Source organism: Pseudophryne corroboree, chromosome 4 (genome assembly GCF_028390025.1).
Source record: "Pseudophryne corroboree isolate aPseCor3 chromosome 4, aPseCor3.hap2, whole genome shotgun sequence".
Classification (NCBI taxonomy): Eukaryota; Metazoa; Chordata; class Amphibia; order Anura; family Myobatrachidae; genus Pseudophryne; species Pseudophryne corroboree.
In genome coordinates, this window is record NC_086447.1 from 525,146,550 (window position 1) to 525,161,482 (window position 14,933).

The 14,933-nt window shown below is 40.0% G+C and overlaps 1 protein-coding gene across 1 annotated transcript in view; it reads right to left on the reverse strand.

Moving 5' to 3' along the window:
- The window catches only part of TRDN (triadin), an 862,718-nt gene that overhangs the window by 811,376 nt on the left and 36,409 nt on the right, over nt 1-14,933 (reverse strand). The window lies entirely within an intron of this gene.

The window sequence follows — 14,933 nt, forward strand, 5'->3', positions numbered from 1 at the left end:
ACTGCATATTTGATAAAACAAAATAAAATACAAAAATAGGAGTATAAAACATGAGATCAATTGGCAGAGATTGCATATTGGTCCAGACAGATAGCAAAAGTGCATAGCTGTGCTTTATGATGCAGTCATGTAGAAATGTTGGTATAGGGTTCAGTAGGTTGCATATAGAAAAAGAGTTAAGGGGACATTTACTAAGCAGTGATAAGAGCGGAGAAGTGAGCCAGTGGAGAAGTTGCTACATCAACCAATCAGCAGCTCTGTATCATTTTATAGTATGCAAATTATAGATGTTACTTCAGTGCTGATTGGTTGCCATGGGCATCTTCTCCACTGGCTCACTTCTCCGCTCTTATCGCTGCTTAGTAAATGTTCCCCTAAATCTGCAGAGATATGGTATCCATGTAGAATAGCCTAAACAGATTAAGAGGATGGTTAAGACATTTGATAAGCTTGCCTATAGAGTTAAGTTTTAAGGGAAATATTGGGGGTTAGGAGGCTACGGTTGATGGTATCTTACATCTACAAAGTGCAAGACCTTGGGTTTTATTTTAAATACAGCATTTTCCCAACAACAGTTTAGAACAGTTTCCTGCTCTGCCATAGCTTAGAATTAACTTAATAGAAAAAGGTAAACTAAGGACAGGAAACCAAACGGATGTTTGTTCTGAAAATGATGAAAATGCATTGGTTTATATGCAGTCCCTATGAATGCTGATTCCCAACAACACAGCTTCATAAATAGAACATGTTATGTAAATGTAAGCAATTGCTCCTTCTCATTAATCAGGCATAAACATTGAATATGACTGCACAAGAAAGAAAGTGGTGAAGATACAGAATGAGTCTCCTTATAAAAGAATTGGCCCATTCCAGTAGATTAAGCCAACGCAGGTATTTTCAAGACTCTAATTTTAAATAAATAAAATGGTCTACCCTGCAAGTGTAGACTGCAATCAGAAAAATATGTCAAATCATCCAGGGGAAATTCATTTATTAATTGCTTAACAGGAATTTTAAACATTCTGCACTGCTTCTCAGACCTCCAGTTCTGTTGTGAAGTGTGTGCAGCTGGGTGTCATTTAAATGGTTTCCTATAGAAATTATTTCTAAACTATCACTGTGCAGGAGCTATTAAACTAGTATTTCCCATCTCTGGTCTTCACTGGCACACCCCGACTGATATATGGGCCGTTATAGCTTGGAGAGAGACAAAGTGGTGAGAAATAAAGTACCAACCAATCAGCTTCTGTCATTTTACTGGCTGTTTGTAAAATGACAGGAGCTGATTGGTTGGTAGTTTTTCTCTTATTTCTCTACAAGTTTTCATAAATCTCCCCATTTATTTTGATTTACAGTACTCGCCTTTGCTGAAATATGGATATCCTTAAAACATGAGCTCGTTCTTGAACAGACAGAGTAAGTGACATCACTTGGAAAAGCAGCATAGCATTTAATGAGCACTTCTGCTAAATTACGCTCATTTAAAATAGCAATGGAGAAATATTAGTAATCAAAATCCTAATAAACATTTTTTAGGCTTCATGCCATCTATTCCAATAGCAATATAATAGTTATAAGTCACAAATGGAACTCAAATATTTAGACTTTTTAAAAATAAATATTTTATTTCCAAAAACTGTTGCCTTATCCTATGTATTCTCCTTGCCAAGGATCTGTAATTAAAATGCTTTACAGGACATCCTTTTTGCCTAATTGCTTCTTGTTTTGTCATCCTCCTTCTCCATGCTGTAGTCTATTTCTGTGCCTTTGAGAATCTTGTCTTAAGAATCCACAATGAAACCAAAGTAATGTTCTGTAAGACAGATTTATGGGCTGGGTGCTAATAAGAACAGCTGTGATTGCAAAATGCTAAAGTGCTAACAATCAGCCCAAAGGGAGATAGTATTTGAAAAATGATAATTTACCAGGAAAATGAGAGGGTGAAAATATACAGAATATATTGGAGATGTAATATCTTATTTATTTTAACAGAGTAATCTGGGTAGGTTTTGAAAATTCATGTACATTGTACATTATGTTTTGTCATTTCTTATTTTATCCATGCTAATAATATGTTAGATGAATGGTAAATCCAAGCCTTAGCAAACCAAAAGTAGTACTCTATTTAACAGCATTTTTGAAGTCCAATTTATAAATGAGAATTGTCAAATACAGTACCAAATACCTTTGGCCTTGCATATGTTTGCATAGTGTTTTATAAACACTAAGGACACTTTACCTGAGTGTCCTGTAAGACTCAGGGAGCCGCTTTAATATGTGTTGTGTGAGCCTGTGCTATCCAATGAGGATTATATACAAGTAACCTCCTAAATTTTGGATTAGCAATTATATTTTATGACACTAGCAGGGAAAGTATAGAATCATTATTCTAGCAAGAATATATTTACAGTAACACTTGGCAGAATGTTTCTAGAATTGTTTCCACTTGTTCTTCCCATCCACTGCACCCTGGGCAGACAGATGATACTGGGGGTGCTATAAGAGGCGTTCTGCAGGAAAGAGCAGTACCGGCAGTTGGCCAGTCCCATAGTAGACCCTTATGCTCCTGCAGAACTGCACAACCAGTATGGTTTAATGAACATGGCAGCCCACCACCATAAACACCACCATCAACAGGTGGATAGGTATGTGATTCCACTGCATGGGATACCTATTGTCAGTATACCGACACTGGCATCCCGGGTGCTAGAATGCCATCAGGGGGGTGAGCGCAACAAAGCCCCTTGTTGGCCACTGCACTCACTACGTTGCGGGCACGGTGGCGAGCTTCACTCACCACAGTTTCTATTTCTCTTTGGGTGTCAAAGAGGGGGAATCACCTACCTTGCTGGTATTCTGGTGGTGGTATGGTACCCCCCTCAGGATCCCGGCATTGGTATTGAGATAGCCAGGATCCCAACAGGCGGTATGTTAACTGCATACCCCACCAGAGGTATTTAAAATTAAATATTTTTAAAATATTGTTGAACTGCTACATGAGTACACACATACACACACACAAATATATATATATATATATATATATATATATATATATACATATATTAAATTGGACAGACCTGTCCGGCGCTACAACAGTTAGTATTAATTCACACAAGTTAGTCCATCCAACATGTCTTGTGCACAGGAAATTCCTCTTTTATAGGATAGCCAAGCTCCTTGTCTCAGGCATATAACAACTCCTCCAATCTAAGTGAAAAAAATGACAGAAGCGCCTCTTAGTACCATGGGTTATAAACACCACCCGTATGTGTGAAATCAAGTAAGTGGACCCGTACCAAACAATAATGCTTTAAAGCTTATATCAAAACTTGGAGTGATCCATACGTAGTCTCCACTCATATGGATTTTTCAAAATGCTTTAATGCATTCATATTATAAAAAGTAAAAACAAACATAGTGTAATACAGTTTAAGACATAAAGCATAAGAACAAAGGCTACTGCCCATACATTGCTTTACAAAGATTGAAGCTTATCTGAGTATTGCAATATGGACCGGTGGTGCTCCCTAGTTATATAATACATAGTTAATGAGGTTGAAAAGAGGTAAAATGCCCATCAGGTTCTACCTGCACTCTGTATCAAGCTGTGCATACTACAATGCACCATCTGAAGTAATGGTTTCGTACCAATTGACAATTATATTTCGTACCACTTCCAGTTACTTAATGTCAATGTACTAAATGCTATAGCCTTGGATACTTTTTTCAGCTAGAAAACTGCCCAAACCATTTTTAAATGCATTTACAGAGTCCGCCATTATTGCCTTCTCCGGCAGGGAGTTCCAAATACTTATTGCACTTACGGTTAAGAACCCTTTCCTACGTCTTGTATGGAATTTTCTCTCTGCTAGCCTCAGTGAGTGCCCATGTGTCCTATACAGAGTTCTATTAATAAACAAATCCCCTGCTAACTCTTTATATTGACCCTTTACATATTTGAAGATATTAATAATGTCTCCTCTTTTCAAGGGAATACATATTTAACCTACTGAGCCTTTCCTCATACTCCAGTGTCTCTAACCCTTTAATCAGTTTAGTAGCTTGCCTTTAAACTCTTTCGAGCTCCCCAATATATTTTTTATAATATGGTGCCCAAAATTGAACACAATATTCCAGGTGTGGTTGTACCAATGATTTGTACAGAGGCAGGATAACATCCGCGACCCTTGTCTCAATACCCCATTTTATGCACGCAAGGACTTTACTTGCCTTCTTTGCTGCATTATGACATTGTGTACTGTTATTAAATCTATTATCTATGAGCACTCCCAAATCTTTTTCCAGTACTGTTACCCCTATATTTTCCCCATTAAGTGTGTAGGATGCAAGTTTATTTTAATTTTTTTGAGTCATGAAATTTTATTAGGAGAGATAAACATGGTTAACAACATGTAAGGACACAAAAAACATAAATTCAATGAATTTTGTCAGGGAGACCATGGAAAGCAGGTAATCAAAAATATACATATTTTTCGGAAGGAATGAAATTATAGGAATCAATACTATCAAGACTCGAAACATAATAATGAAGATCACAATAAACAGAAAGAGAAGACATTAAAAGCGTGTTATCCTGTTGATTTTAGCTATTGAGTTGTGGTAAAAGATCTAATCAAGATGAGTAAGGGTAGTGGGTGGAAAGGTGGAGGAAGGGAAGTAAAGACAGAAGGAGAAAGTAACCTCCGACGAGTCAAGAACCTCGTTAACAGAGAATAGGGAGAGAGAAAAAAATGAATGTGGAGGGGGATTTATGAGATATTATCGGGTTTCATAGTTATTTAAGACCCGGAAGGGGGAAATTTTGGTGTCTGTACCAGGGGAGCCAAGTGAAGTTGAATTTTTGTACTGTATTGTGTTGGAGACTAGTGATGTATTCCATTTGTTCAATGAACCAAATCCTTTTATTAGTGCCTGGCGGTTGGGTGCATCAGGGGCTTTCCAATTACGCGCTATTTGGTATTTGGCTGCACAAGAAATATGGAGGATCAGTCTATTTGAGTCTCTGGGGGTCTGATCCAGTGGAGCACAGAGAAGTAAGTTAACAGGTGAAAGAGGCAGAGTCAAGTCCAGTAGTTGGGCAAGGAGGGCGCGGACCATAGCCCAGTAGCGGGCGATTATTGGACAGGACCACCATACGTGAAATAACTTACCTACTAGACCGCAATTTCTCCAACAAAGGTTTGATGTATCAGGGAAGATTCTGTGCAGTCGTTCTGGCACTAAATGCCACCTTGTGTAGATTTTATATGAATTTTCGCGAATGGCCACGCTGATGGAACATCTTGAGGTCGCAACCCGGATATTTTCCCAATCCTTACCCTCGAGATGAAGCCCCAGGTCTGTTTCCCATGCCTGTTTGTGTGGTTCAAGGGAGGGAGGTTTGGGGGACAAAATGGATTTCCAAAGGAGTGAGATGACGCCCCTGTCAGTGGGATTATACATACAAAACCTTTCAAAAGAGGAGGGAAGTTGTAGTGGGTATGATAGGTGCAGAGAACAAAGGTAGTGACATATTTGTAGGTATTGGTAATGCAAAGAGTTGGACAAGCCATACTTAGCTTGTAGATCAGAGAACGATTTGATAGCGTGAGTTCCTGTAAAGTGATCAATTCTAGTGATGCCTGCAGCGATCCAAGGACGGGCCATTGCTGGAGAAAGGCCTGGGGGAAATGCTGAGCTATTCCAGATAGGAGTTAGGGGAGAGGGGTAAGTAGATAATTTCAGTTTTTTGTTCAGGTGCTCCCAGTGCCTAAGTGTTAGCTCTACAGTGGGTGAAGGGTAGCTAAATTGAGGGTAACGTTTGCATGAAACCCAAGGTAGATAGGAGACCGAAGGGACACATAGTAAATCGCTCTCTAGATCAACCCGGATGCAAGTTTATTTTTAATCCCAAAGTGCATAACTTTGCATTTTTCAATATTGAACCTCATTCCTCATTTAGATGCCCAGGTTTCAACTTTAAGTAAATCATTCTGTAGAGACTCCACATTGATTTCTGAATTAATTACCTTACACATTTTAGTATCATCTGCAAAGATTGACACTGTGCTTTCCAGGCCTATTCCTAGATCATTAATAAATATATTGAACAGTAGCGGGCCAAGTACGAACCCTTGCAGTATTCCGCTGACTACTGGTGCCCAGCTGGAGAACATCCCATTGACCACTACTCGTTGTACCCTGTTATCCAGCCAATTACCTATCCATGTACAAATAGTTTTTCCTAGGCCAATTTCCCTTAATTTCATGATTAGTCTATATCTAAATAGACCACATCCACTGCTTTGCCCTGGTCAAGATTATTGCTCACTTCCTCGTAGAAGCTAATTAAATTAGTTTGACATGATCTGTCCCTCACAAACCCATGCTGACTTTTGCTAATAATATTAGTATTCTGCAGATAATCCTTTATGTTATCCCTCAAAATTCCTTCCAATATTTTATCCACAATAGAGGTTATACTAACTGGTCTATAGTTCCCAGGATGATTTTTAGACCCCTTTTTAAATAATGGCACTATTTCAGCTATATGCCAATCCCTCGGTACTGTACCTGTTCTAATTGAACTATAGAAAATCAAGTATAAGGGCCTTGCTAGCTTTGCCCTAAGTTCCATAATAACCCTCGGGCGAAAACCATCTGTGCCTGGTGATTTATTAATCTTTAAGTAGCTTAGTCTCTCCAGGACTACTTACTCTCTTAAACAAACATCAAGCCAACAATCATTACCTTCACTGTCATTATACACTACTATCACCTTCTGATCCTCCCTGGTGAATACTGATTAAAAAAAAATTGTTCAGTATATCCGATTTTATTTTGTCATCATTTATCAAGGCTCCCAGTTCTTCTTTTAAAGGGCCTACATTCTCCTTTTTTAACCTGTTACTGTTTATGTATTTATAAAACTTTTTAGAATTAGCTGTACTCTCTATAGCGATTTGCTTTTCATTTACAATTTTAGCTGCTTTTATTACTTTTTTGCATTTTTATTGCATTCCTTATAATACTGGAATATCTCCTCCCCTCCAATTGATTTAAATGCTTTGAAAGCACACTTCTTTTTAGCCATTTCTTTCTTGACCTCCTTATTAAGCTACAGTACATTGGTTTGTGTTTAGTACTCCTGCGTTTACTGCCCATGGGAATGAATTTGTGAATATTGCTATCCAGCAACCCTTTTAAAGCATCCCACATTTCCGATATGTCCTTATCATGAAACAAAACTTCCCAGTCAATGTCATTTAGTGCCTGTTTCAGCATATTGAAGTTAGCTTTTCTAAAGTTTAATGTTTTGGTTGATCCCTTGTAGCTATGTTTCTTGAAACTGATGTTGAATGTGATTATATAGTGATCACTGTTTCCCAAGGTCTCCCCAACTGTAATGTATGATATAATGTCCACATTATTGGTAATAACTAGGTCCAGAATATTATTACCTCTGGTTGGGTCCTCGACTAATTGAGACAAGTATTGATCCTTTAATGTGTTTATAAACCTGCTGCTCCTAGCTTTTACACATGAATCGTTACTCCAATTAATATCAGGATAATTGAAATCCCCTATCACTAGGATGTCTCCCATTCCCCCAAGAGTTGTACCTCCTCACGTACGCTAATATCTGGTTGCTTGTAGCACATGCCAATGACTATTTTTTTTTAGTTCAATGCCCCCACTTGTGATCTCAACCCATAGCGATTCAATGTTTTCTTCAGTCCCCTCGTAAATAACATCTATTAAGTTAGGTTTTAGAGATGGTTTTACATAGACACATACCTCTCTTCCTCTTTTGGTAGCCCTATCCCTCCTAAAAAGTGAATATTCCTCCAAATTAGCAACCCAGTCGTGGGAGTCGTCCCAGCATGTATTCGTAATACCTATAATATCCTATTGATTTTTTGATACAAGCCATTCTAATGCCCCCATTTTATCTGATAGACTTCTTGCATTTGCAAGCATACATTTTAGCTTAGCATTTCCCTTGCCCATTTGTTTTAATGGTATCTTATTATTTACAATTGCCTTTCTAGAATTACTCATACCGACTGTTATTCTCCTCCCGCCCTTAGCACCCCCATAATAGTGTACTAATGAACAGGAGAGAAAGACAACTCTATTTTTTGGGGTACTCTTGAAATTATTTAAATGAAAACTTAACTTTTATTATGACTGCAAAAGACTCACACTGACATACACATCAAAAAACACATAGTAATAAAATAACAATCATATTGTTTTAGAGGCACAGCAATAAGTGTTGAGCTGGAGCTATGTAAATATACTTTTTTCCATTTTCCAGCTATATTAATTATCTGTTGCTGGCCAATAGAAGAGACCTCTTCAAAAATTAGTAAGAAAACCCTATTGTTAATTACTTCAATAAAGCTAATTGTATTGAATGCAAATTATTTCTGAATAAAGATTAACCTTTCTAGTATATCAAATTGCCTGCTATGGTATTGTAATTTTGTCCTCAGAGTGAGTGATACAGAAAAGAAACACCGTTATTTTGCTTGGACACAATGTTTATCGTGTTAATCTAACCAGCATATGTTGTCTAAAAGATCAAAAGGGTGGCTCTTAAGAGAGGAAAGTATTTACTGTACCTCATTGTGCTTACATGGTAAATTTTCATGTTAATGATATTATGATGCATGATACTTTAAAAGATATTTTACGAAATGATTGTGTCACTTGATGCTCAACATACAGGTAAATAACATGAAGATAGTCGCGTGATACACAGTGACACATTCAATGGAGAGCCAACATAAGCCACAAATGTGTTTGCTCTAGGGATCTCGCACCACAGTGTAGAGTCCGGTGGAACGCATCACGCTTCCTGTCTCAGAAAGCGCACTTCCGGTCGCACATCATCTGACATAGCATGCGTCATTCCACGTCTCTTAGCAACCAGCCCGGCATGTATCACTAGGACGCAATGCCTGCTCTGGCGCAGGAGACAGGGGATAGGTATAACGCGCGATGCGTTCCACGATGGTGGCGTGCGTTACACCGCCGGGAATTGCTTCCATTTATCTTCTGTATGGTTATTTTATTATTGCCTTTTTCATTTCTTTTTGCTGCTTGTAGTTATTAACCTATACACACTGGTCTTGGCTTTTTGGTGGACATCACACTAGTATTTTGCTGCAAATAATAGATACGAGCTCCCTATTGGCTAGGAATTAATTGGTGGGCTGTCCCTTAGGGTATTTATGGCTCCACAGGCAGGATGTGTGCAGGGGAGATGGCAGCCTAAAATTTTGGTCTTGACAAAGGTTCCATAGAGTACCGAAACGTTGACCCTGACCCTGTAAACTATGTGAGCTGAATTAAAGAAATCTCATTTTCACTATTGAAGAAGCCTGGTGAGTGCATTCCTTGTCACTTTTTCTATGTTTTAGACAGCTTCTGGAGGGGACTGATCTCTGGCCATTGCACCCCAGCAGTTGTGACAGTTCAGTATGCGAGTGCAACTTCTCTGGATATATATATATATATATATATATATATATATATATATTATACACACATACAGGCCGCCAAGAGCGTACATAGGCCCTCATTCCGAGTTGATAGCTCGCTGCCGTTTTTCACAGCACAGTGATCAGGTGAAAAATCGGCATTTATGCGCATGCGCAAGGTACGCATTTATGCGCATGCGCATGCGCTAAGTACTTTCACACAAAAGTTTGTAGTTTTACTCAAGCTTGAGCAACGTTTTTCAGTAGTATGATTGACAGGAAGTGGGTGTTTCCAGGCGGCATCACAGCATTTTCAGGGAGTGTGCTAAAAAAACGTAGGCGTGCTAGGTAAAAATGCATGAGTGGCTGGAGAAACGGGGGAGTGCTGGCTGAACGCAGGGCATGTTTGTGGCATCAAACCAGGAACTAAACAGACTGCAGTGATCGCAAGAAAGGAGTAGGTCTGTAGCTACTCAGAAACGGCATGACATTTTTTAGTAGCAATTCTGCTACTCTTTCGTTCGCACTTCTGCTAAGCTAAGATACACTCCCAGAGGGCGGCGGCTTAGCGTGGGCACTGCTGCTAAAAGCAGCTAGCGCGCGATCAACTCGGAATGAGGGCCATAGGCCTAGGTACTGAGAAAGGGGTGTGGCAAAATCCAGGGAGGTATGGTCACACCCTCTAACAAAAGTTAGAAAAGTAGTGTGTGCCTACTGCATATGGTTGCCGGTGGCTGCACCGTCATGGACCACTAACCTTGACCCTTCATCATTTTCCCCTTCCCAACAGAGACAAAGCTGCTCACTTCCCCCCTCTTCCCAGCCACAGATTGCTCACCTCAAATCCTCCCCCCTGGACATAGACCACTAATCTCAATCCTACACCCCGACACAAACTGCTTATGCTCACATTCTCTATTGAGATCGCAAAGCCTCACTCATCATCTCGTTCCTAGCTGTTGAGCTGCTCTCCTCTTGGGGCCAGCTGCTGACATGATATCTGCCCCCCTCATCAGTGCTGCAAAGGGGACAATGTCCCCCTCAGTAGCTGACCTGATCCCCTCTAACAAACCCTGTCCAGGTAATTAATATCTTCCTCCGCCTTGTTGGCACCCCAGCATGTATCTAGGATGGCGACACCATTTACACATCTCTCATTACAGACCTGGGTGTATGTGTTTTAGCATATATTGTACTGTCATAACCAATCTTAGTTCAATCCCTTGTGAGAGACTTTAACACTGACAAGGGGGCTTTCTAGAGGAAGGCCAGACTACATTCCCACTTTAATACATAGAAGTAATACAGTGCTACAGTGCATCTTACCCTATTAGAATATCTTAATAAATTAAAATATCTTAAACATTTGCATGTATATGCATAGCCAATGGTCATTTTAAGATACTTGAGGCGTTGCAAAATGGGAAAAATGCATTTCTTTCAACCCCTATATACAGAGCCGGCGCAAGCCGCTCAGCAAAGGGATGCTATGCAGGGAGGCGCTCTCCCTGCGCTGCATCCCTGTACTTAGCTGATGTCCCCCTGCTGCTGCGTCTGTCACACTTTATGACAGGCAGCGGCACCGGCAGCATGAAGCCTCCTCTTTCCTCCCCTGTGTCAGTGCAGTGTGCGGACCTTAAAGAGGGTTGAGCTACACGGAACTGAGGGGGTGGAGCTACATGGGACCAGGCTGAACAGGAGGATGATCTGCCAGACTTCCTTAGGTAAGAGGCTGGAAAGAGTGAGTGAGTGATAGGATGTGTGTATGTATGTGTGTGTATGTGTAATATATGTGTGATTGTGTATGTGTGTAATGTACTGTATGTACAGTATGTATGTGTGTGTCTATCTGTGTGTATCTGTGTGTGTGTGTGTGTGTGTGTGTGTGTGTGTGTGTGTTGACTGTGAGGCATAATGTGTGTAAGCATCACTGATACAGGGGGGTTATGTGTGTAAGCGTCACTGGTAAAGCGGGCGTTGCATGTGTAAGCGTCACTGCTACAGGGGACATTATGTGTGTAAGCATCACTGGTACAGTGGGCGTTACTTGTGTAAGCGTCACTGCTAAAGGGGGAGTTACGTGTGTAAGCATCTCTGCTACAGGGGGTGTTACGTGTGTAAGCGTCACTGGTACAGGGGCATTATGTGTGGAAGTGTCACTACTACAGGGAGCAATATGTGTATACGTGTCACTGCTACAGGGGGCATTATGTGCGCTGTCCCTTTGTAAAGTATGGGAGGGCGCAAATTTATAGTTTGCAGGAGGGTGCCGAACACCCTAGCACCGGCCCTGCCTATATACTGAACAATTAGAACCAGCAAATTGCCTATAATTACTGGAGGAGAAGGAATTCTTTATCCTCAAGTTACTTTTGTACAGTATTTAGACTGTTAAATACTGGAATGAGAGATGGAGAGAACAATAAAGCTCTAGAGGCGGGAAACCCCAGCTGGATAGAAATTACTGATTTTTTAGAAGTAATGCATTTTTTTTACCAGGACAAACTGATTTGCTGACTTGTAAATTGCATGAATCCATTTGCAAATTAATCACAAGTCAAATACAGAAAAAGTCTGTAGTGTAAATGTCATTGTTTCTCAACATCAAATAAGCATTTAGATACATTGTTTACTGTGGTCTATAAAATCCATTGACCACAGATTAGTAAGATCATTTAAAACCTGTATCTGTTCATCTTGATTCTGTACACCATTGATCCTATCACTCTAAACATATCTTGGTTTAACTATGTTTAGTATAGAGTTATAAAATTACAGACTTTATTTTACAGTGAATGTTTAGTACAAATGGAGCATTGCTGTGTTTAATATATTACCTGTAATATCATACAATAGTATAGCTCTGTCTTAATCAAGATGACATTAAGCTACTAGACTATATAATTTATTTAATATAAAAATGCAACTATTCTGCCTTCAATACACTAAAATAAATTTAAACATATACTAACCTTCAAATGCAATTCTCCCCAAACAACAAAATCAACAAAAAAAGTGGGGTAGGACATTTGGCGTGGCAGTTAGCATTATGGTTTCACAGCCTCCTCACCCCCCTATCCCCATTTAAAGCAACTCTTGTGCTCTAAAATCAGGATGGTAAGCATAAGAAAAGCATTCAGGTCATCTGTGTGGGGTTGCAGGAAACATTGAGTTTCCACAATGAGTTATTGAGAAGGTCAGAGTTGATGCAGGGATGTCCAATGACCATTTATGTTTAGCCAGTTGGGTAGGGGATCCCGGCGCTCAGGATCTCGGTGGTCAGAATACCGATGCTGGGATCCCGACTGCCAGAATGCCGCGTGGGGGGGGGGGGCAACGAAGCACCTTGCGGGCTCTCTGAGCCTGCAGCGCTGCAGGCTCGGTGACTGGTTATATTCCCACTCCATGGGTGTCGTGGACACCCAAGAGTGGGAATAGCTGTGGCGGTTGGGATTCCGGTGTCGGTATTCTGACCGCCAGGATTCTGACAACTGGGATTCTGTCTACATCCCTGTTTAGCAAACATTGATGGCCTGAGGTCTGTGTTTTTTCTATCATTGGTGGGGGGGCAATGGTTTCCCACCATCAATGGATTTGTGACACTGTTGTATCAATGTTAATAGTAGAGATGTGCGATTCTGTTCTTTAGAAATCCGAAGCCACATGCATATTGAAGTGAACCTATTCAAGGTTCAAATGTTATAGTGGTTTGGAATTCGGATTTTAAATACAAATTTAGGGTTTTGGATTGAAAAGAAATACATGATTTTAGCTGTTTTTATCCATTATCAAGAAATCCAAAACCGAAGATTGATATTTTATATCCGAATTCCAATCATAACTATTTTGAAAAACCAAGATCGAAATGAAAACATGACAATGAAATTAGAACCAAAACACAAGATTCCGTGCACATCCCTAATTAATAGCTGTGAGTAGCATTATGAACTGAATGAGAAGGGGGAAAAGAAGTACAATTGAGAGTAAGGAAGATCAAAAGACAAGCATAAAAGTATAAATAGTACTGTATGTTTACAATGTCATTGGTATGAATGTGGACCCTTACGTTGATATGTCTTCACTGGGGCAGAGCAGAACTTTAACAGATCTGCAGCATGAACAAGTACAGTACCTGGATCTTTTACATGTCCTACAGCAGCTGCCTACATGCACAGTGTATCTCCCATGAGACAATCTATGAGTAGTTCCACAATGGATACTTACAATTAACTCTTGAGAGATTTGTACTTTACTCTTCACTAAAAAAAGAGACTCAATACTGCACATCATGAGCTGGCAACCAGCGGCGCCAAGGGGGGGGGGGGTAGTGTTACTCTTTTTTATGGTCATGGGCTTGTTGGAGGGTCCTGCTGGGTCCCATCCTGTGTATGCAGGGACCCTGATTTTTAGTAGGGCAGGCTGGGGACAGCATAGTGTGTACGAAGGGGAGAGAGGGCAGAACTCATGGTGGGTGCCCAGTGGTGCTGCTCATAGAATTTCCTTCCAATTTTTTTAGGAGGGGTGGTGTCACACCTCCTGTATTTGACCAAGGAACCAGTTCCTGTGTACATTCTCAACAGCCCTGCTGGTATTTACCTTCAACCTCCTCTCGCTATCAGAAAACCAGTTTAATAGCAAACTGTTTGTCTCTTTTTATGCCTATTATAATACTCAGAATATTTGTGAGAGATACAGTGAGATTCCCTAAGGAAAATAATCCACAGGGTGACTATCAGCAACAGTATGATTTTTTGGAAGATGCAGTGGTCTCACTTGATTTTGGTATGGAGGTTAAATCAAGCACTAGGCAGGCTACTAATACATCTTCTGAACACCTATGGCTTCACTGTAGCTTTGGGAACCATTCTGTTCTCAGTGGAACACAGCTGAAAACAGAAAATGAAGAAAGGCATTCAACAAGGGAAACAAGGGTAAACCACCTCCACCACTCTCATTTAAAGCAAGTACAATTAATAAATGTGAACTCATTTTCTGGGAATATTTACTCTTTCAGAATCAGAAGCCACTAAATACAGTAAACCGTAGTAGATGAGGGTGAAATAAAGTACATTCATGACAACCAAGCTTTGATACTGTCTGACATACTGTACCAACAGGAAAAAAGCCAAAGTCTGCAACTGCGTGGAGACCACAGCGAGCCCACTAGGGGCTTTGTTGCCCATCACCCCCTGCCAGCCATCTAACTGCTGGGACCCAGGCGTCTCTATTGTGATTGGCAATCTCCTGACCACCGGTCACACATACCCAACGCATATTATCATACTTTCTGTATAAAAAAAACTACATTTTATTAAATACAATTTATAGTACTGTATGTCAATAATTATTTCCTATTTCTACAAACTAACTTATTTTATAAAAATAAATCTGTGCTCATTCCTTCATATATTGGCATACGTTATTTCAGGCATTGATTAGATG